The 24,818-nt window shown below is 40.4% G+C and overlaps 1 protein-coding gene across 6 annotated transcripts in view; it reads right to left on the reverse strand.

The window, feature by feature from the left end:
• Nucleotides 1–23,404, reverse strand: part of sulf1 (sulfatase 1) — an 83,175-nt gene extending 59,771 nt beyond the window's left edge. For all 6 annotated transcript variants that reach the window (XM_081601374.1, XM_008396343.3, XM_081601373.1 and 3 more), the window contains exon 1: nucleotides 23,142–23,404. The gene's annotated coding sequence lies outside the window, so the exon portion shown is untranslated. The remainder of the gene's footprint in view (nucleotides 1–23,141) is intronic.
• Nucleotides 23,405–24,818: the final 1,414 nt, after the last annotated feature.

Genomic DNA, 24,818 nt, shown 5'->3' on the forward strand with positions numbered 1-24,818 from the left:
CTAATGCCATCATCAGGACCCCTGTCCTGACAAGACAACGCACACCGATTGATAGATTCACAATTACTCTTAAAAAGACAAGAAAAACATGACTAAAAAGGCCCATTATTAGGACAATCCATTGTCTGTAGATGATGGATTAGGGATGAGGCCACATGGCATGCCCCATGCATAAAAACGTGTTTTGATTCCACATTATTTGGTGCGGAGCGTCTTTCCAAACATTTCTCCTCAGTTTAAAAAATTAGACATGAAATTGCTCTGGCGTTGACAGAGTTCTCTTGAAAAATCACAAGCATATTTTTGCCCACAGTGCAGTTCACCCTGAGGTCTCTGGAGATGAGTCCATGTACGTTTCTGGTGGCTTGTTTGTCTCCTCCAGACAGTCAGAAGTGATAGCAGTCCATCCCCCCAACAAGGTTCTTCTAATGACAGACACAGCCTTCACACGTTATGATAGGCACAGACTTTACAGCTGGTGAGTTTAACAGCTCACCAAAAACAAGGAATCAACATCCCATCTGCTACTCGTTTCTCCTGCACATCATTAATCAAACTCCAAAGATCCTGTTCTCACCACATTAGAGATTTACACGGAACCATGCTGTTCTGTGTGACATCATTGCACATTAGCAACTGAACTTAAACATGTCCAACTTCAATTTATAATCCATCAATGCACAACGCGCGTTTAGGCTGCGACTTTAAAACTAATGGCTCTGGTTGTAAATTATGTCATTCACTCAAGAGGTGAAACACCTTTAGCTATCCATCATCAATGATGTCATCAAACAAAGAGATTATTTCAATAAAGTTTCCGAGCAGTGAACACATGTTACCAAACTCAAAATCAGCTCAAAATCCAATCAGAAATTATTTTTGATTTTTGTTTAATTTCTTTCGTAGTTTCTAAAAATTGGTAGTAATGCAAAGCAGGATTTTGGCAATTTAATGGCAGAAGATGAAATAACAGCTTATGATCCAAGACCACCACTTCTAACAATTCAGTGAAATATGAGTGGAATGACATGTAAGATGTAGTTGTTGAATATGTCTCATAATGTTACAATCTATCTATAAATACAATATTAATTTAATTTTTTTTTTTTTTAGAATTACTCACAGGTTTGAGCGTTTCAAACAAATTTACCAGAATTTGTATTTGCATTTATTTAAGAAAAACATCATTCTTAAACGCACATCATAAACGCACCCAATTACACCTGAAGTTGATTTCCATCGTTTCTCAACCTGCCAGGTGGTTCAGGCTTAAATGGTTCATAAAGTAAAAAAAAAAAGACACAGAAAGGAAGAATAAAACTGGTTTAAAACATAATCAAAAGTAGAATGAAGACAACATTTCAGGCTAGCTCTTGGGTTGCAATACAGCTCTCCTTCAGGCTGTAGTAATCCCACTGCAATAATGATACATTTGGCGTTTCATTTCAAAAACTTTTAGTGCCAAAGAAAGTTTTTGACGATTGAATTCAAACACATCAGTTTTTTATTTTTATTTTGACTCTTTCATTTGATCTTCAAATGTGGGCACACATTGTAATTTTTCACCATTTCTAAAAATACAGGAATGTTTTATGGTTTGACCATTTTTTGTAACGCCCATGCTGACAGCTTTATTAATGTTCAGCTGAAGACATTTAATAGCCTAAGCTGGCTATTTAAATCGTTTAGCTTCTCGTGTCAAAGAAATAATGCAAAGTTATGACATTGGTTTGGTTGTGGAATATAGAGAACCTATACATACATGTGGTAAAGCAACACATAACAAAAGCTGTCAGTTTGTATTCCATACCAAATAAGATGGTCTACAGTCGTGTTCACAGGGGACAACAAGCTGAAAGATGAATATAAAGGTCATGGATTCTCATTTTAAGGGACAGTAAAAATTAAAAAAGTCAGCAACATGCCACAAGTCTTGTTGCTGCATGGAGTTGCCCCGGACAACTCGTACAGAGTAATGAAAGCATCTTCATGACATGCAGAAAAAATAGGAAGACAGAAAAGGTTGATTATTCATAATATGATCAGATTAATCTCAAACATTAATTCCTAACATTGTTCTGTCCAACTTAATCAAGCAGATATTTTGTACTTAACCAAAAAAAAAAAAAAGTTAAAAGTGATATTTTGCCAGCCGACTGATCTTTGAGACAGCAGTACAAAAACATACTAGTTGAGACATAAATCCCTAAGAAGGATACCGTTGCTCTGTGCATACTCGAGAGATTGGTTTTCAAACTGCTGTTAGTACTGTTCAATTTCTTTGAGCAACTCTTTCAAATTCAAAAAAACTCTTTATAAACAGCAGCACTAATTATGAAAGGATTAACTAAATGGGGGGGAAAAAAAGACTTTGTCTTTGACTTGTTGGGGAGTTGAGAAGACGTCAAGTGCCATTACAGCAAACATCTGTGATGAGAGGTTCCTAGATGATAAACTCAGTGACCCCTCGTCTGCATGTTTTCCTCCAAGCTGGCTGCCCATCTCCTAATATACACAACTTTGCTACCTCTAATCAGTTAATTTCTGACGTGCCAAACGAAATATTTTAACAGAAAATTTAGACTTTGCTCTGGAGACAACACTTTGCTGTAAATTCGCAAACGGGCCTGAAGACAATTCTACACAAATACAAGTGCCTTTTAGGCATCGTCTTTTATTTCAGGGTCAGGAAACCAGCATCGGCGCATATGGGATAAGTTCTACTGAATAACTTTATTGTCCTGTGCCATGCAAACTGATGTATAGCTTTTGCCATTTCAAATGAGTATAAAAGCAGTCGAAGTTGGCCGGTGTGAGGAGGTGAGATTAGAAAACCGCAAATCCCAAGCAATAATTCCCAGCAGGAAGACAGTAGCAGGCAGGTTGTAAACTAAAAGACCGTGTTAAGAATTATGTCAATGAAAAACACCTGTTATTCCAGGTTTAAAGCGGAGCTGTGACTAAAGAACAAAGTGCTGCGATAGGAGGGCTTCTCAGAAATGCAGTGTTTAACTAAAAACCACTCTGCTGCCATCTGAAAAATTCATCTTCCCCATTTAAGAATTTACTGCTTCTTCGACAATGTGCTCACTGTTTAATAAGCCTTGCAGAAACATCTGGATTCACTGCCTGTCAGATCCACTCGAGCTCAGTATTTACTCATGATAGAAGAGATAAATTTTATGCATTGCAGACCACTATCACCAAAACTTATGTGTAACGGTGGATGGGTTTCTGCCACTCATAACTCCTAATATAATGCAGTTATATTTTAGAAACTATAACTAAAAACACATCTTGACTGTTAAGCACCTCATCAATTACTTAATTAGCACTGCTCATCTTAGTTTGTTATACTTTTACTTTTTTAAATTAGAATTGAAAACAGGGCTAACGTTCAGCTCAATGCTCAACTTTAAACTACTACTTATATTCTGCTTAAATTTTTTGGAAAACCCAATAAGATTATAGACAACATTAATGACATGAATGAAATTTTTTTTTAATTAAAAGAAATGAGACAATATTACATTTTATTATACATATTTTTAAACACAGCAATACAGTAATGCGGTGGTGCTTTTATTAAATGTCAGAAAGTCTTGCACCCGTCCATGCCCAGTCTGTACTTATGAGCGCTTTGGCAAACCTTGATCTGCTGTCCAATCAACAGCCAGTCCCCAGAACTGGGATGTTTTGACTTTGAACTGGTTGACCCATAGCTGTCTGACTGATGCATGAAATACAAACAAGTGGCTGCTGAAAACGAAATTGTAATAAAAATCATTAGGTCAGCAGTTATAGGCTGCCATATAAAGAGAGGATATTGCAAGCATAACTTTTTAAGCAAGACCGTCTTTAGAACTTTGTTGTATTTTTAACTTGTTTTTTTAGGATATGCTCCATTTGCAAATATTTTCGTTTATATTGACATAGAATTGTCATGTTTTGCCGAGCAGTCTGACCCAAAAGCAGACAAGAGAAGAGCAGCCTCCAACAGCATGTGAACATTTACGGAGAAACTTACAAAAGGACAAAGAAAAATTGCATGAAAGGAACTGGTGAGCATCAGAAATGAGCAATAAATGCACAAAGTGAAACCGGGGGCTTGGAAGAAACAGATGAGGAGGTAAAAAAACTGGGTGCTTGGACTACCGGGGAGGTGATTGAGTGACATGAGAACTGGGTGAGAAAATAAATAAATAAATCTTTGAAATGCAGTACAGCGAGACAAAAAAACTAAACTGAGGAGCTGCAGACAAATAAACACAAAGGGATCTACTAAATCACAAGCTGAAGAACAACACTAAAATAAGAAATGAAACCAATACACTAAGAACAATACTGAATGGAGCAAAAGAAATCTTAAATGATAAGAAATGATTAATACAATATTGTCCCAAAAATATTAAAAATTTTAAGTTATAGTTCAAAATTGCCCCCTGCGCGTAAACAAGCGTCAACTTTGAAACTGCTCCACTGTGATGGTGGAGCTTAAATATTTCCCAAACAAGACGACAAAAAACCCTACTGCTAATTCACCACAACCCAGGGAATCATTACAGGCAGTTCCTGTAGTTAGTTGGAACCAACACCACCACATTAAGTTGACAAACTAATATAAAAGATGGTGAAATATGGACTCTTTTACCCATGACCGTTAATGTGTCTCTGCCTCAAATATACCGTGCATAATTCCTGGCGAACAGAGAAGTAAAGCTGGCATCTGCGCTTGGAAATGTTTATTTATGTGACATTTGGATGCAAAACGGCTGGGCGACTGTTTGCCTTAGAAGACAGACGTTGAAGAAAGAAAGATTTGGACAAGTCCAAGTCCATCTTAAGTTTTATTGTGACACTTGAAAGCTGTGAGAATGCAGGACAGGTGTCTAATCTTGAGGGATAGTAGCATGAAAGTGAATGTTTTGCTCGTCTGTTGTCATTTTTCAGCCAACTCACACAATAGCAAGTATATGTTTTGAATTAAACTGACTTTTACCAGTGAATGACAGTTCCATTAAGAAGATTTAACGTGTCATAAAATTTGTTTCGCTTTATCCTTCATTTACAGTGCAAAGAAAATGTTTACAGAACTTTAAAAAGCCCATTTGTTGTAATACCAGGTCATAGTAACAGGCCCGTTTTATCTTCAGCAGGTGGATGGAGATCACAGTCATTTCTCAGACCCCTTTGCATAGCTATTAATAATTTGAACTGTAGGGATATTTCTAGGTTTAATGGCTTTTCCATCTCACTACAACCATAGTTGAAAGGCAATCAAAGCTCTACTCACAGTTTGGCCCAGGATTAAACTTGGGATTCAGACAAGAATATCTCAAACTCTGGAGTAGATTTGATTAAATTTGGTGTAGCCATCCATGGTCCCTTTGGATGACAAGCCAACGAGCCATAAAGATGAATATTAATAGGTTTTATTTTTGCCCGTTTCATTTATTGCAAATCAAGAGTGTGATTACCTCAACTGTGCTTTACGATGGCTTTAGTTTTTATTCTTTTTTTCCTGCCTCAAGCTTTCTTCTTCTGTCGGACGTTTTTTTTTTTTACACTAATGCGTCCGCTTTTGAATCCCAAACTGATTTTTTTTTTTCCCCACATTGTATTCTTCTTTAGTCAGGCAGCATCCATTTCCTTTTTCGACCACCCAATGTTTAACACCCTCCATCCTCCTAGTAATCAAACTTTGCACATTATTTGCCCCACCCAGTGGTGTCCTTATATCAGGACTCACTGAGGACTTGTGTTTTCCTTAGGAAATGACTCATAAATTAGCAGACTTTCCAGGCTGGCTGTGAAAAAGCCAGACAAGCACACAGAAGGATCCCTGATTAGTACAGCTGGGAGAAAAGACCAGACAGGCCAAGTCTGTAGGAACCATTTAGGAGCATCGCTGTCTTGAAATGTTGAAGGAAAATATATTGATCTTATGGCACACGTCTCTTATTCATTCAGTTATGAAGAGGGATTTCTCTACTACTCGTCTGTTGTATCAAACATTATATTAATGATATACAATGTTTGATTATTTTTCTTTTTTTTTTTTTACCCAGAGTACAATTTATTATTTAGTTGAAATTCAAGTAGAACTGGATGTAGTCCATTTGTTTCAGATAACTTTTGAAAGGAGACCCGCAAAAAACTTAGTATCTCATCTAAAGTTTATTAGGAATATTCCATCTCATAAATACTTCATATTTTGCTGGGGGTTGTATTTATAAACAACTTTGTCCCATAACCTTGAGGATTTTATTATATTTGTTAATTTTTGGTGATGCAGCCCGCCACCAGTTTTTAAGAACTCACTAAACAGTTATTGTCAAGACATGTGAACTTTCATTGTCGATACAATAAAAAGTGCCATTTAACAGTATTATTTTTGCATACAGATCTTTAATTGATTTACAGAGATTGTTTTGTGCAAGAAGAAGCATCCAAATTCTGTCCAAAATATGCAACAAAGCAATATTAGCAAAGAAAATCCAGTGATGAACAGATGACCAAAATGACTGAAGCACCCATTTACAGATTGCCATTTGCAGTTTTACTTTCATGTGCACAGTTAAATGCCATCATGTACAACACGTTTTCAACTATTCCCCATTATGATAAAAGAACTTCTGCTCATTCTGCTAAATTTTACAGATGTATATTTGGGACTGTGTAGTTCTCATATCTATTCAGTCTCAGGCTGTTTGATATTGTAAAACATGCAAAAAAAACAAAAAAACAACAAAGTTTGCAATGATAAAACTTTGTGATTCAAGATGACAGCAGCAAATCCTTTTGTTAACAGTGGCAATATCTTTCTGCTTTTCGTTCGCTGGAATTAACTCCATAAATATAAAAAAAAAACCATCTGGCAGTAGCTGCTTTGTTAATGAAAAACCTGCTGATAAAATCAACAAGCTTGCCAAATGTATTGTTGGCATACAAAGAATGAACGTTGCCTTGATGTGTAAATACTGTATTGGGATAATTTAGCCATCAAAAATCTTTAAACATTTAATCCAACAAAAAGTATTTGATCACAAACTCTCATGGTGGTGCCCTGTACCGTATAAGATTTGCACAATTTAGCTCTACAGCATTTCTTCAAAAGTCAGGCTAGCCTCCATTTCTAACCACTGTTTCAACAGATCATCCAAGTCAGACAACCTGTAAAACACTCAACACCCAACAACTGTAACTCTTACCTTTAATAAACAATGTGTGTCCTGTTTTTCCTCCAGCCACACATGCACTGCAAGCAACAGGGACCATTTTTGTAGGTGAATATGTGTTTATATGTACTCCCTCGGGATAAATAACAGTTAAATTTAGCACATTCACTTGGGATAGCTTAAACCCAAAAATTCAGACAGACATAAATCCAACTGTGTGCACAGTCTGTTTTTGGGTGTCTGATACACGAACTAAGACACAAATAAGACATTCAGCGAAAGCGTGTACACGCTTCACATCATCGGCCCAACAGGATGCCTTCCAGTTTTACGTCCCCACTTTACAAAGAGCTAAAACATGCACACCTGAACGCTTCTGGTCTTTTAATGAGATATTAAAAACATCAACCAAAATGCTTTGCCACATTTTTCAAAGTTTATGTAGACCAGACAGCAGTTAAAAAAAAAAAAAAAGACATTCAAACGTCTGACTCTTCAGACCTAGAGTTACTTTCAATCCAGTTTAAAAAAAAAAAAAAAAAAAAAAAGGGTATTTTAGATCGGGAAGGAGACGTCTAGAGTTTTGGACAATTTTCCAAAAGGCAGACAACAGCAGGACCTTTGTTATTGCTGAATGTGGGGAGGGGGCTGAAAGTAGCAGATGTGCAGAAAAAATAGTTTTGTTCCTCAGTAGGATGACTTATGAAACAAAGAAAACCCTGAAGAAAGGTTTAAGATGTCAAATGACTCAGAATCAGTACTGATAAGGAGCTGGGATTCACTTAATCTCAACTTTCTCAGGTCAGCTCCACCGAGCAAAAATGCAGCAAGGTAGGAGGTAGAACATGGAAGAAACAAGGAAATCTGGGCTTTTCTTAAGAGGCAGAGATAGACAAACAAAATTACATTCACGTGATAAAATGAATCTAAATCAACGATAAATTATCTAGATTGCCAATGTAAATAATGCAAGATTGGAAGAAGTGAAAAAGGTTAAAAAAGAAAATTTTGAAAAAGTAGCAAAAACTACAGCATCTTGAGGGAAATATTTCCAACACTTTCATCAATGACACACAAAAATACATACATGCCTCTACAAATTCAGAAAAATGAATACATTTGTATCTAAGCTATATATAAAACCAAGCAACTTCAGTCATTTTAGATCGGTGCAAATTTTGGGATTTATCAATCAAGTTGTCCAAAACTTGACTACAGACACATTTGTGTCTCAGGAGGGGGAAGCAGTGCAGCACCAACACTGTTTATAGTGGGGATGGTGCGCTGCTGACCTCAACTCGGGACGTTGTGGGCCGGTGGGCGGAATACTTCGAAGACCTCCTCAATCCCACCAACATGCCTTCTGTTGAGGAAGCTGAGCATGGGGACTCTGGGCTGGGCTCTCCAATCTCTGGGGACGAGGTCGCCGAGGTGGTCAAAAAGCTCCTCGGTGGCAGGGCCCCAGGGGTGGATGAGATCCGCCCGGAGTTCCTTAAGGCTCTGGATGTTGCGGGGTTGTGTTGGCTAACGCGACTCTGCAATATCGCATGGACATCGGGGGCAGTTCCCCTGGACTGGCAGACTGGGGTGGTGGTCCCCCTGTTTAAAAAGGGGGACCGGAGGGTGTGCTCCAATTACAGGGGGATCACACTCTTAAGCCTCCCTGGTAAGGTCTATTCAGGGGTCCTGGAGAGGAGGGTCCGTCGGATAGTCGAACCTCGGATTCAGGAAGAGCAGTGTGGTTTTTGTCCTGGTCGTGGAACACTGGACCAGCTCTACACCCTCAGCGGGGTCCTGGAGGGTGCATGGGAGTTCGCCCAACCAGTCTACATGTGTTTTGTGGACTTGGAGAAGGCGTTCGACCGTGTCCCTCGGGGGGCCCTGTGGGGGGTACTCCGGGAGTATGGGGTACCGGGCCCTTTGATACGGGCTGTCAGGTCCTGTATGACCGGTGTCAGAGTCTGGTCCGCATTGCCGGCAGTAAGTCGGGCTCGTTTCCGGTGAGAGTTGGACTCCGCCAAGGCTGCCCTTTGTCACCGATTCTGTTCATTACTTTTATGGACAGAATTTCTAGGCGCAGCCGAGGTGTTGAGGGGATCCGTTTTGGTGGCCTTAGGATCGCATCTCTGCTTTTTGTGGATGATGTGGTCCTGTTGGCTTCATCGGAACGTGATCTGCAGCTCTCACTGGAGCGGTTCGCAGCCGAGTGTGAAGCGGCCGGGATGAGGCTCAGTGCCTCCAAATCCGAGGCCATGGTCTTGAGCCGGAAAAGGGTAGAGTGCCTTCTCCGGGTCAGGGGGGTCGTCCTGCCTCAAGTGGAGGAGTTCAAGTATCTGGGGATCTTGTTCACGAATGAGGGAAGAAGGGAACGGGAGATCGACAGGCGGATTGGGGCAGCGTCTACTGTGAAGCGGGCGCTGTACCGGTCCGTCCTGGTGAAGAGAGAGCTGAGCCAAAAAGCGAAGCTCTCGATTTACCGGTCGATCTACGTTCCCACCCTCATCTATGGTCATGAGCTTTGGGTCATGACCGAAAGAACGAGATCACGGGTACAAGCGGCCGAAATGAGTTTCCTCCGCAGGGTGGCTGGGCTCTCCCTTAGAGATAGGGTGAGAAGCTCGGTCATCCGGGAGGGACTCAGAGTAGAGCCGCTGCTCCTCCACGTCGAGAGGAGCCAGTTGAGGTGGCTCGGGCATCTGGTAAGGATGCCTCCTGGACGCCTCCCTGGTGAGGTGTTCCGGGCACGTCCCACCGGGAGGAGGCCTCGGGGAAGACCCAGGACACGCTGGAGGGATTACGTCTCTCGGCTGGCCTGGGAACGCCTTGGGATTCCCCCGGAGGAGCTGGAAGAAGTGGCTGGGGAGAGGGAAGTCTGGGCCTCCCTTCTGAAGCTGCTGCCCCCGCGACCCGACCCCGGATAAGCGGAAGAAAATGGATGGATGGATGGATGGATGGATGGACAAGTTGTCCAAAATGCTCATATATTGTGTACAAACTATGACAGTATCATTATTCCAAGCCAGTGAGAAAATAATGTTTGGCCGTGCCAAAATTGTGGTGATATTTTATTATAGGTTACATGACTGCGGTTTCCTGGATGCAACAGATTCTAAGGTGATTAGTTGCCATCATGTTGATTTTTATTTATATGATGTTATTTGAGTCCTTGTTCTGCATGATATTGTGCTGGACAGCTGGATTTTATTGAAGGCTCGACAGCAGGATAAGTTATGTTTGAATGAGAGAGACAAGTTATTGGCAGAACCAGTTTCAAAATTGCTCAACATTTACACCGAAGCAAAAATTACACACTATGCGTTAAGTATTTTTCCAGTTTACGCGTCTTTAGTATGTCAGAAATGTTCTTGTTATTTCAAAACTAAGACAAATGTGTTTCTGTGACAGTTGGTGATTCATCTATCTGGGAAATCGGTTTTCAGGGTGCAGCTTGAAAAATAATAGCCCCCCAACAATTTATATACGAGGCCTGATGCAGTTCCACATCACATGCTATTATATATTTATAATAGTTATTAATGAGAACTATGCTGTTCTCATTAATAACTCCTAGTGAGCTACAGCCACTAATGTGAAGTTGCAAAAGCAGGTAGGAATTTAAGAGCAGAAACGTCGACAGAACAATCTGAATTCTTCATCCCACAAATAAATATGCAACATGGCCTGTGATTCCAGGTTATTGTACCAAATCCCAACAGTCAAAAACTAAAACAAAAACATGTCTTGTTACAACCTTAAAAGTGATGCTGAATCTCAACTTGCATGGTTGGACTTCTGACAAACCCCGCATGAGGGGAACAGGATAAGCACCATCATGCACAGTCGGATGGCAGGTAGAAAAAAAAAAAAAAAAAGAAAAAAAAATGTGATACAAGAGATTTACATGAAACAAAAACAAACATGCCAGAAATGTGGCAGAGGTCTTAATCAGCAGCAGCTGGTTTATTTAAACAGAAAAGTAGGGCAGATGAAAACAGTCATTTAGCACAGCTTTGTTGAGACAAGTGAGACAATGTTTCTTCAGCTGTTCCTAACGTTTCTGACTTGTACATTTAGAAGAGGTGCAAAAACAGATTAATTATGATTTACTGGTCACCACTGCCTCTTCAGTTTTCACAATGCGCCTGTGGCAGCTTTAAAAGAGCTCTCCAGATATTGAAAAAGATTAAATCCATAAAAAGCAACTGCAATTAAGTTGATATGTTCCTTTCCTTCCATCAGTGCCACCCGGCTATCACATTTCTGCATTTTTCTAAAAATGCACGTCGACCAACTCAAATTGGCTAAAAGATTAGCAAGCAAGGTGTGTGTGTGTGTGTGTGTGAATGTAGAAGGACAAGTTAAAACTGATCCAACAACCTCTTCACCTGTTAAAAGATAAAAACGAACAAAAATAACTTTGCTGCGCACCCACGGCAAGCGCAAAAACATGCAGGCATTCAGGAGAGCACCGGCCCCGCATGTTTTGTATCGGCCCACACTCTCCCTGAATCTCTGACATTCTCATCACCTTCCCCCGCACTGTGCGACATCCTCTATTTTCCGAGCCTAATTAACAAGCACTCCAAACGCTAACATTGCATAACACAGGCGGCGGCTGTTGCTAAATGTCATCCCTGCCCACACAAACACACTTGTCACACAGTGTGAGGAAAACTATGCAACTGCACCGCAACGCCGCACTGGAACATCTGCCAAATTTTCTTATCATTTAACAAATCTCTGAGTGAGATTTTCCACCCTCATTTCCATCGTCCCGTTTGCTTTCTTGGCCTACAGGTCTTTCCATCTGTTAGCCAGCTGGTGGAAGCGGAGGACGGAAAAGAGAGGAGGTTCCTGCTCCACCCGTGTTTTTGTGACTCCCAACAGTCAAAAGTTTCTCCCGCCGACTGGAATGATTCCGCTGTGTGGGTCTCACTGGGATCTGACCCGACCCGGGCACTGCTTGCTTTCAGCTCCCTGCATGATGTCACACTCTGGCCAAAGACACCACAATGTTAAATACAGAGCAGCACAACAAATTACTGACAAGATCTGTCATCCATTCATTAGCTGTCTGAATTCTGTATGCAGCGCCTCTTAGAAGTCCTCGTACCTCTTGAGCTTTTCCCAATTTTATTATGTTACCCCTCAAATCAATTGATTTATTTTTATCATTTCAATTTTATGTTGAAGTGGAAGGAAATAGATGCACAATTTTTTTGTCAAAAAAAAGAAAAAGAAATCAGACAAAAGTGGCATCCATTTGTAGTCACCCCTCTTTGCTGATACAAAAAACCCCTCCAGTTATATAAATTACTTTCAGAAGTCAGCCTAATTAGCAAATAGAACTCATCTGTGTGCAATTTATTTTTAGTTCAAATACAGCTGTTCTGTGAAGACCTCGGAGGTTTGTTACAGAACATTAATGAACAAACACCATCATAAAGACCAAAGAGGACAGCAGAAAGATCAGAGGTAAAAGTTATGGAGTAAGTTTAAAGCAGGGTTAAGTTATAAAAATATATATATATTGGCAAAGCCAAGCAATTAAAAATCCTGTTTCCCACAAGCGATAGGAGAAACATCAAATACAAGGAACAAGGTGGTCTGGTCAGATAAGGGCAAAGCTAATCTTTATGGTCTACAAGCAACATGCCATGTGTTCTGCAAGAAGCCAGTACATCATTCTAGACGCAGCCCCACAGTGAAACACGATGGTGGCAGCATCATGCTGTGAGGAAGCTTTTCTTTAATACGGAAGGGGAAGTTGGCCGTACTTGAATGAAAGAACGACGGAATTAAATACAATTACATTTCACTTCAGATTTCCATTTGTGAAAAATGTTAAAAAAAATAAAAAATACTAATTTTACCCTTCACTTCATGGAAACGTGCTTTGATCAGTCCCATGAAATTCCAATTAAAAACACTGACGTATCAAAACATTTAGTAAATCATTTCACTACACAGCAACCCAAAAGCGGCCAACAGAGCCGACCTGAATTGGGGCTATTGAGCAAAGCCCGTGTGTCAAAACCTGTCACTCATCAATCTTTTCTTCGTTTTTCTCCTCCTCCTCCTCCTCACTACCTTCTCTGCCTCTGACAGACATGTTCAGGGTAAAGCTGATAGTGCGTAACCCAACCCCGCTGAGCACTCGCGCTCTTGCTGTAATGATCTTGGCTCACTCCCATTCCCAATGTTGGTTTAACCTGATGTTAATGTGGCCCTTCTGGGCGTCTGAATCAAAGCTCTGTTCCACTCGGTCCAACATATGTCTAGCCTCTGTCACCTCCGCTGTTCAATGTACTTTTCAGGTAGCACCATTTTAAACAAGAAAAAAAAATAATGTATTTGTACATCTGTATTCACATGTGCTATTGCTCGTCACAGCAGGGGGAAAACCTTGAGTGAGCGGCAGACAAGCAATCTGCAAGTAATAGAATATGTCAGTGCTGCTATAGTGGTCTTCTAAGAAATACTGGAAATGGAAATACTTTCAGAAAGTCGGGGAAAGTATAATTCCTGGTGGAATAACCTTTATTTAAATTAATTTTCTTTAGCCGAGTCAGGCAAATAAAAGTTAATTTACTATCAATTCTGAATGAAACACAATAAAGCGAACTCCACATTAATATTTTCAGGATTTATCAGTGAACATATTATGCAGATACATCTTTGTAACAAGGTCATTAAGTGTTTGAAAGAAAAAATATCAGAGTATTCCAGATTGAACTCTAAACTAGCCTGGCCATTGCCTTCCTATGCAATTCTGCTTGATTCTCATCTCCCATCAGTGCTCTGCCTGGGATTTCTCCCATTCCATTGAATTTTTTTCAGTAGAATTTCAAGCGGATCAATTGGTAAACAGAAAGAGAAGTTCTGAATGAGGACGTCGATTTTCTGTGCAGTTTTATAATTATGTCTGTAGTTTTAGCAATGGCAGAGGAGGAAGTGAATAAAGCCGTCAGTCCATGTTGGCCACGCTTCCAAATATTGAATTATACATCAACAGCTGCCTCCTTCGGATCAGGACTTCTCTTTTCAAAGAGGAGGATGGTTGTTTACAGCACAGGCAATTTCCGCTGACCTTCAAAGCGTTGAACTGGTGCGTTACGGCTGAGCTTCCTCCTCAGAGTATTCCACCTGCACGCCTCCCCACTCAGCTCCTCCAGACTAGTGGCAGTAGTAATTAGCAAACACCCGGTGGAACTGCCGAGCTCAACACATGAACTACGTATCAGCCCAAAGCGCTTAAGAATGGTGGTAAACGGCATCATGGAAAAGCGTTATTGTGATGCTGAAGCCGGAGTGTCAGAAAGAACAGGAGTGTCTTAAAGAGACGGAGACGAATTTCAATCAGTCATTGTTAAATCAAATTTCTTTTGAGTTATATTTGGTATTTTTTTATAACAATTGAAGATAGCTGAGAAGAGAAAGAAATAAAGGTGTTAATATTCTCTCCAAAACATTTCCAGATTTTCCCCTTCACCACTAACCACCTTATTGTGGTAAAAAGAAGCTTGTGGAGACCTTTGGAGCTGCGCTGTCTGGATCATTTAACTTCTTACAGGGTTTCAAATAGCAAATTGCTCTCAGACCCAAGGCCAGACATCAAGCCAGCGACTAACACTTCATGCGTGACTGAAAGAACCAAATGTGCTGCAGGTACTTTAAAGAAGGAGAAGCTTTCTGAAAGCATTAACCTGCTTTATTTTTTTAACACAATCTGAAAGCTCAGAATTTGCACTTCACTCTGCTTTTCTGCTTGCTGTATGGTGTTACAACCATGTGCTCAAAAGGCATCAGCAGAGCAGCACGGAACACGTGTTTCCGCCACCTTCATTCCTATTACAGCATATTGTTATTAACTTGTGATAACAAGTTTGCACACTGTTTTTAGAGCCAAATGCTGTGATTCTTGGACGCAGTGCCTGATCTGCCCTTTGTTTCCCTTTGAAAATGTGCTGCTGTTTAACAAATCTCTTAAGAGTTCTCCAGAGAAAAGTAGTACTGGGCATGGTGAGAAGCAAACCCAGATGATTTGGAAGTCCAGGCTTTGAAGTTTTATGGTGCATTAGCTGTCTGAAGGTCCTGAGTGGAAATCCCAGCCTTTTCTTACCGACCTTCCAATGTTTTACATGCAAGGTTGCCGAGGAGGGTCGTAATCATGTATTCTACTGGAGCAATTTGTTTGGTTCTGCATTCGGAGATCCTGAATGACTCCAGTGACGTTTTAAACCTGTGCACACGCAGAATGACAAGATGCAGAACCGATAGTGTCAAAGCACTACTTTGCCAACTACAGGCTGATGTAAACTTTAAAAATGCCATTGTAGTCAATAGCAGCAGACGTGCATCTGCAACATGCTAGTTCATCCCTTTGCCAAATCATTCCCACGCTGCTATCCGAGACCATAATGCACTGTCCAAAACATCAGTTTCAAATGCATGCTGAACGTGATGTTGGCATGTGTTACAAAGGACCCTTTTATTAGCATTTTATTTCTTAGAAAGACTTAGCAAGTAGTGGTAGGTTTAAAAAACGGGAACTACAACCTAGAATTGTCCACAATTTAGACTTTGAATATCATGTAATTAAAATGATTTCAAGCTGTACGGTGAAGAATTTCATCAGTCCTTGAACCGTTTGAAACATCTCTCTTTTGAGACCGTCCTTGGTTGCACCCTCAATAATAATAATAATAATAATCCTAATGTTCATTAAAACTGTCCACTGACCAGGAAACACTCAGCGACAGAACAGACCATCCATTTTAGGCCGACTACATCCACCCACTCGCGCTGCCCGTCTCTCACATCCTATTCATGCAGTCTTGGGTGAAAGCCTCAAGTCTTTCCTCATTCAATAAGATGCCTGCTCATTCTAGCGGAGGTTTCCATGTCTCTCCAAACACGGCAAGGGCTTAGGCCTGAAGAAAAGTCAACCGAGAGAGAAACCCCATCTGTGTCCTCATCCATTCTGCAGGTCTGGACATGAGCAAACAACATGCTTTCACCACCCTGGCAACCCTTTTTCACTTTACACTGGCAAACTGCAAACACGCACACAAATCAAAGTTTGTACGGCAGACCCCGGCACCCTCATGGACCGATCGAGACTTCCTGACTCTTTGTGACGCTAAGAAGCCTGGAGATGTAAACAGGAGAAGAGAAGCATTTCTGAGCTGCGAGGACCACAGATCTTCAAACACTATTCTGTTTAAATGAAAAGGCTTACAACGTCAACACAAGGGGATACATCGGATCTTTGCATATGGTAATCATTGACCAGACAAAGTATTAGAAATACTTTCATGTGGGGAAGTGAGACGAAAGCATTTGAGATCTAGACATAAATATTAATTAAATTATGTTCATCTTGAATGCTCAATTAAGAAAATGGATCTTTGAAACTCTGCCAAATTTGTCATGTAACAAACAGCTTTCTAATGAGACAGACCAAAATACGTTGCACATGTAAATGTTTGCCAGAGTTAAAGTCTATTGGCGCATGTGCTCAATTTATCAGTGTTCATTACAGACCTGTTTGTAAATGCACAGCCTCCCCCCCTGTTCATTTGAAAGCCATTTGACTCTTTCCATTGCATGTCACACAGGCAGACTGATGTGATGGGAAAGTTCAGTCCTCAATTGGAGAGTTTGCTTGGATAGATTGGACAAATATTTCTTTTGTTGGGTTGTTTCCTCGCCTCAGTCTGGCCCCAGACGGCCACAGAAAGAGGACTGGACAATTCAAACTTTGCTACATCATGGGCTAGCTGACTGGCTGATCTGTGATCTAAGACATGTGGCGTTCTCACAAGCAGCCTGCTTGCAGGGCACCAGTATAGCTTTTTGTTTCAATTAGGTTTATGGGGCAAAGAGTTTAGCGCATGCATGATTAAGAGTTTTAATAACCTTTTCTTAATCAAAGTCCTTCGAGGCAATCAAATTAGCGGAAAACTGATCAGTTTTACAAGACATACAATTAAAACACTGATGTTTAAAAATGATTCAGAAGTAAAAAAAAAAAAAAACAAAGCTCTGTTTTTAGTTGGAGAGGAGGAAAAATGATTCCCATCCACTCAGCCTACTCATCATTCCAAAGCAAGCCAAGTGAAAACTTTAGACGTCTTTCGCACCATATGGGGCCCTCTCAACAGTCAAAGGCTCTGTAACGGCACACCAACTGCAAGGACAAACAGCAGCCCGGACCACATGTTCCCGTAAATCAAACCCCGTCTGCTCTTTCGTGTCGGTGCCTCACAGCAAGCACTGAATAGCAGGTGACTGCATTACGGTTGCTTCATAATGCTGCTTTACGAGCCTGTTTGGTGAGGCAGGCAAATATGGTACCCCTCAATCCAGGGACCAAGATCTTGAGTTAATATCTGCATGTGCAAAACATAGACATGCATATGGAGTCCTGTTCTTCCCCCCCACCCCCCTACTGGTGATACAGTAGTTGTTTCCTTAACACTTTCCGTTTCAGTTGGTGATAAAGATCAAGTAAACAATGCCATCTTGAGCTAGTGCAACATGAAGGGCGCTGGTAAAGATAACTGGAAACCTTGACAGCCATTCTGTAGCATCATTTGTGCCCTCTTGTGGGGGAAAGGTACACTTCACCTTTTTTTTTTAAAGTTCTTCCTTACAACTGGATATTTTTTAAACAATGGAAGCAGCCATTAGCAAGATCCACTTAAGATTTTAATCCCCTGTTTGGTCTATCTTTCATTTCAAATTCCTCATCCCAGAGTAATGGAAACTGATCAGAGTAGCTGGTGTCTGTCCCAAATTCCCTCATTGTTCGACCTCAGCCTGAAAGACTGAAGCTGTGTGCTACACTCAAATCCAACTATGATCTAAAACTTATCACCCTCATCATCATGACAGAAACACAAAAACTTCTTGGCAATGGGTTATTCTCATTAGTTTGCTTTCTTGTTTTAAAGTGTGTGTGTGTGTGTGGGGGGGGAGGTCAGGGAGAAGAGGGTTAAAAGTGCTAACCAATAAATCCATCTTACTGTTGCTCTTCAACCAATGGCGTCCTTTAGAGTGACGTCTCCCTGTTGTGCATCTCGTAAAGCCATGCGGTAAGCAGTCTGTTTATTGTCACATAAATCACAATATGATAACTTCACATGATCATACAGTCTTATTCACTCAATGCTCTAAATTTTCCCAGGAAACTGAAGACTGTTGGACTCCAAAGCCACTGACTTTAAGGTAGTGTACCCGTTAAAAAAAAAACAACATATGATCCGGAATTTAGTTTGAATTCGTCATTATGCTTCTTCTTAATGACATTTCAAAATCACTCTGGTTGGAAAATCTTCAACCACAGTGGCAGGTAAGATATTTTCAACAAGTAAAGCTGCAGGACATGTTGAATCACAATTCTCACAATATCCATGTGTACAATATAGCAATCATAGAAGGGCCTATTTGATATTGATGTAGTAGGTGGTAGACTGCAATATTATAAGGTGCTGCGCAGTAATTCAGACTTCCAATTATGTCTTTAGTCATATGGAAAATATTTGACTGTTTTATGTTCACCCTTTAGAGCCTATTGCTCTTAGTTGTCATGTTGTGATGATGGGAAAGAAAGACTAGTTAGGAAAATAAGGTTCAATTGCATTCCCCATCATTAAAGTGTTGAGCAATATAACCCAATAAAAAAAAATCATCTTCAAAAACATCTTTAATGCTGGGTTAGGGAATAAAAACATATTTAAAGATGCAAGGTCACAGTTTACTCCTTGTTCTGAATCATAACTGTAAAACCACAAAAATGAAAACTATTCCGTGCTGCTACGCAGAACGAGCCCTATTAGTCACAGCCATAGACCCTAACTCAATCCTGTCTGTTTTACTCCCAACATCCAAAGCAAACAACAACAATCTCCATGACAACAAATGTGTTGTGTTACAGTTCCATTGTGTTCTTGTTTAGTCTACCAATCACAAATGTTTTATGAAACGGAGAACAAAAAAAATAAATCAAATTCGCATCACATTGCTGGGAAACTGACATCAGAGTCTTGGCAGCAAGAGGCTTTGATGAGGAGAAAACGGCATCATCATTGTGATCGGAAAGCAGGAGAACCAAACAGTTCTAATGTTACTCACTCCATGACAATTAATCTGTCCTTCGCTTTTTACAGTTTCATAGCCTCAAAGCCCGGGCGCCCGTAACTGGAACTGACTGAAGCCGAGGATGGCTGTGAGAAAGGGCTACTCACACACTGTTTGCCAACTACAGGGACATGATACCCTCTGAGAAAAGCAGAAGAAAGGAAGACAGAGAAAAGGAGCAGCAGGTGTGAAGCAGCTGAAATCTGTCAGATTTTCTTCTGGCATCACTACAGACATTATCTAGCCTCCAACGGTAAGAGATCCAGTAGAGATTTTACAACAGGGCCGATCAGGCAGCCTTTCCCCTCCCATAAGGCCAGTAACGGCGTCATCATTCATTCCTGCTCCACCCTGTTCCTGCATGCCGTCCCTGGGAGAGCTGATAAAAAAAACAACAGGAACCAAATCAGAGTATTCACTGTAATTTGGACCCTTTGTATTCAGACAAAGGTCTGTAGAGCTGGAAAGGTTAAAGATCTCGTATCAGAAAACCAAAAGAACATGTTTCCAACCCCTGTCGTCATAGAGCAAAAATCCCCATCTAAATCATTTTTTGTTTAAAGGAATGGAATCGGCTCCCATCATTCTCCAGTACTGGGAAGGTAGGAATTTAAAAAAAGTAAATAAAACCCTGTCTTAAAATAAAAAAGACAAAAGTTGAATAATGCTTAATGCAGTGGTTTTCACCTTGATCTGACAAGTTCCATCTTTGAGTTACTAATATTACAAGATTTTGACCATCTTTATTTATTCATGTTTTTTTACGGCAATTCAAATATTCAAATTAAATTTTTGCACGCCAATTCAAAAAGTTTAAGAAAGGAACCATTACCTTTAAGCTCTCTAGACAATTAAGTTCAGGGTGATTTTGGAAACTCTTAAACTGTGTCTAAAATGACAAAGTACTAAAATCTATTTTTAAAGACATTTTACAAACGAATGTAATTTACACACCGTTTATCAAATCTGCAATTCCATCCTTTGTCCAAGAAGACTGAGAGTTACAGATTTTGCAGTCGTGCTCATCTAAAGTGGTCCAGATGCAATAAAGTGGTGAAATATTGAAGCCAATTTATGAGTTGTGTGGTTTCATTTTTTTATGGAACATGCACCTAATGAGATCTGACCACTGCTCAAGTAAGCTTAAGTTAATACTTTGGATCAGAATTAATTTAACAAAAGCAGAAGAAATGAATCAAAAAATTTGAGTAAAAAAAAAAAAGCCTGGAGGAACATTGGATGCCTTCAATGCATTATTATTATTATTTTATTAGATTTTTTTTACCAGTTCCAGTTTCCCATTTTTATATTACATTGACTTGCCATATTGTTTTTTTGCTACTGTTAAAATGATTTATTTTCCAAAATTCAAAAAAAATGTGATTCTCTTACTGAAAGCTCATAACAAATCAGAATCTAAAAAAATAGAAATAGGTAATTGGTCACACACACGCAGTTGACACACGCACGCGCACGCACGCACACACGTGTGTGGTTGCATCACATTTGATGTAATTAATCTGACTGTAGAAGAAAATAAATCGGTTCAAACAAAAAGACAGAAAAACAAGCTTTATTTGATTGAAAGAAAAATGAAAGAGCCGTTTTTGATCATGTCAGAATGGAAGAACCAAATAGTTACTGGGAAAAAGGAAACACCTGGATTGTAATCAAAAAAGAAATAAAGAGAATAATATGTCTGAAAGAGATCGTCATTACTGACTGCTAAGGATACACCACACCAAAGCATTTAGGAGACCATTGTTAAAAACCAAAATAAGATGCTCAAGATGACTTATTTTCCCAGCTAAGCACCAGCAGCCTGTGGCAAAAGGCGTGACAAATTGGTGACAACACACACACAAAAAAAAAAACGCCTTCAGCCAATCTGAATAAAGCAGCACGAGAATGTCTCATAAATCACAGTTTTTGTGGGTTTTATAAATTACCCAGCAACTTTGAAAGTAAATGGGAACACAAAAGAGCAAGACAGCTTGTTGCTGCTTTTGAAATAAAAAGGGATTGTAAGATAAACCTAAAGTTAAACTACAGCAGGGTAGGTGTTCCAAAATACCCAAAGGGACATTCAGTAGGAAATAATACAAAGCAGCTCGACAACAGGTCTAAATATGATCAGGTTAACAAGTTCTTTGTGTCCCTGCCACAATATTTTGTTTCACTCCAGACTCAGGAAAAATCCACTCAATTCAATCCAAATATTTCCAACACCTGGCGAAACCACTCAAACCATCATTAGGTTACTATACTTGAATGATTATGAACAAAATATGCATATAAAGATTCGGTTAAAGACAGTTTGGATGAGCTACCTGATCCAGGTTTAAGATTCTCCCCACAAGGCCTTTCTCTGTGCAAACCGACACACACAGCACGGCCTTTGAAATGATCCCCAAGCGTCTAGAATACTGACCGCGTCACGTTCGGCCTACAGAGGCGCAAATTAGTCTCTGTGAAAGGAAGAGGGATCCAGACAGGACAGCTCAGACTGCCGTTCTCACGCAATGAAGTTCTGAAGTTAACCTTAAAAAGCGACGTGAACTATCAACTCTCTGCCGGGGCCTCTGACTCAGAAATCTGACATAATAAAACTCACAATCAGGCGCCGATCACAACGGGATTCGTGTTCCGGCAACAAGACGGTCCTGCTGGATTTTGTCTGGAACAGAATTACACACAATGCTGACCTTCCAGAGACTCTGAGATTCATTTTCTTGCTTCTGGTGGTGATTGTTTCAATCAAACAACACATTTAAGGCAGATGAGTCACCTCCTCCTGTTGTTTATCATAGACAATTAGCCTTTATGCATCTTGATCATCATGGAAACACATCAACCAAGTCCTTAACAATGTCAAAGTGCACAAAAGAGCTACAACAACAACAACAAAAAAACTTCTAAAGAGTTTGGAAACCAGCTTAGCTCAAACCAGCCACACACTTGTTTAATATAGACAATATGTCCCTCAACAACATTCCAGATTCCTGTCCAAACCCAGCAGTCTCCACTCTCCACAGAACAATGATGGATATCTTCTGGTTAATGTTCAGAGCAGAGATGGCCAAAAACTGCCCGAGGTATCAGCGTGAAGTTGAATAATGAATCTGTTTTTGTAACGTGTTCCAAATGCTCAAATAAAAACACACACACACACACACACACACACACACACACACACACACCCACACACACACACACGCACACGCACACACACACACACACAAAAGAGCAGGAGAGGTCATGTTCTTACAACTGATTTTCATTTCAGAAAGGCAAGAAGTCAAAGTGATCTCTGGCTTTAAGCACAACATTTTATTTTGGAGACAATAAGTCACTTAATTTTCAGAAAAATAACAATAAAATCCATCTAACTGTGCAACCATAATCTAGACCCACTTATCCTTGCAGGGTCGTTGGGCGCCTGGTATCTAGCTCCAACACTCATTATGTGAGAAGCAGGCTACCAGATTGCCAGTCCACCACAGGACAACACAAACAGCACACAGCCAATCACGCCAAAGCACAATCTAGACACCAATCCATCTAAAAGTCGTGTTTTTGGACTTGTGGGAAGAAGCCAGAACCCACAAAACAAACATGATGTAGATTAGCTTACCTTCAAAATAGGTTAGTGTTAGCTTTAGCATGCAAGCAAACACAATTGTTTGAGACTCTTATTTGGTCGGAACGTCTTAAGCAAACAAACAAACAATCGCTAGAGCCAGGTCAAAACAATATATGTTGAGGAAATAGTGTTTGCGTGTGAAGTGTCTGACATGTTTTATGTCAAATGTGAATCACCTGGGAGAGCGGAGGAGCTGGGGAGGAGCTCCACGTCTGTAAGCTTGGCATCAGGCAAGGTTTCCAGCTTAAAGTGTTTCCAGCAGTGAAAACGGCTAAACAGGCAGGGTAGATGATGTCTCCTTTAACAGACAGGGGGTAAGGTGTGGCCTGACTGTGGCCTAGTGAGCTTCTGATGTACGGTCTGCCATATGCTGTTCGAAAAGGGCATCATCCAATCTGAATTGTTTTCTTAAGGAGGTTATATAGAGGGGATTTGCAGCCAGAAAATACTCGTCTAGATTTCTCAATAGGTCCATTATTTTTAAGCAAAAAAAAAAAAAAAAAAATCAGATTGACATTTCCCTCAAAGTGAACCTTTCCTTCCAACATAAATTTATTTGTGCTGTGTGTTCAGATAAATTCCAGTCTGTTCAGCTGTAAATCAAGACCTGGGTCAGTCTGCTGACCATTGATGGTGGTCCAGCTCTCCCAGTTAGTAACAGAGATGCATGACCTCCTTCCTGGGTGGCCCTTTCAGTGGCTCCCAATGGCCCTGTGTATGAAGCCCGCTCATAAACGGAGGATTTCTCCAGAGAGATGCTTTTAAAGAAACAAAACTTAATCTCTCAGTTTCTAGCAAGACATGTGTAACTAATATCAGTCAGCTGCAAATAAGCGATGATGCATTAGCAGTCCGAAGCTCGCAATCCTTTGTGTGATAATTCAGTGAATTATTTGCCGTTCCCCGCCATTTCTTGAAAAATAATTGGGCACACGTGTAAGAAACAAAAACCAAAGAAAGGGCATCAGATCGCTGCCTTTGTGTGACGTCTGAGGCAATAAGTGAAGTCTTCATAGTTCAAATTGACTCGTCTTCCTCTAGATCTCCAACGTCTTCATATTTAGCTGACACAAATGAAAGACTGGTAGAGACATATGAGCTTAAAGAAAACTATTGATTGTAAGGCAGAGTTAACGTACTGGTGATGTGCAGGACAACAGCAGATGGCAACCATCCCCAACGCATTTCACAGACGTAGCAGTGTTTGAAAACTGAATGAAGCAACGGGAGACATTTCGATTTTATGGGAGGAAAATATTGTTTATGGTGTTATAAAGATTATATCAAACCACCGCAGCAGCTAAATTATGCCATGTCCTGAAATTCCTCCACATATCTTCAAACCACATCCCCTTTTTAATGAGAAGACTATGTGCTCATTTGCATGAAACGTTAGTCTACATAGCATGTTTTACTGGATGAGGTTTTAAGTGATCAGTCTTCTCACACATGCTTAGGAGGAGTCACACGTAGTAAAATAGGACGCGAGATCTGAAGAGTCTGTTGACCACATCCCGAGGGACACTCTGGGGGAAAAAAAAAGCAAGGGAAATTTCACCACATGTGTCAGTAAGTTTTTAATGTAGGAATCAGACCGTGCCCATGATGTGTTTGTGTGTCTCTGGAGCTGACGTCGCCTGCGTAACCCTCAGACAACCACAGTTTAACAGACACATGCCCAGGCAAACACACAGGAGCACTGCAGTCGTGGACAGAACCCATTTCTCATTCTCCGTCAACGCCTCGGCGAAAAACAAAGAAATGGATGGAGCAAGAACCATGCTGCGATAAAACCAAGTAAACAACTTTGGTGTGCATGTTTACTGTACGTTCAAAATAGTCTGGTCTGAAAG

This window comes from Poecilia reticulata, chromosome 20 (genome assembly GCF_904066995.2).
Source record: "Poecilia reticulata chromosome 20, P_reticulata-male-v2, whole genome shotgun sequence".
Lineage (NCBI taxonomy): Eukaryota > Metazoa > Chordata > Actinopteri > Cyprinodontiformes > Poeciliidae > Poecilia > Poecilia reticulata.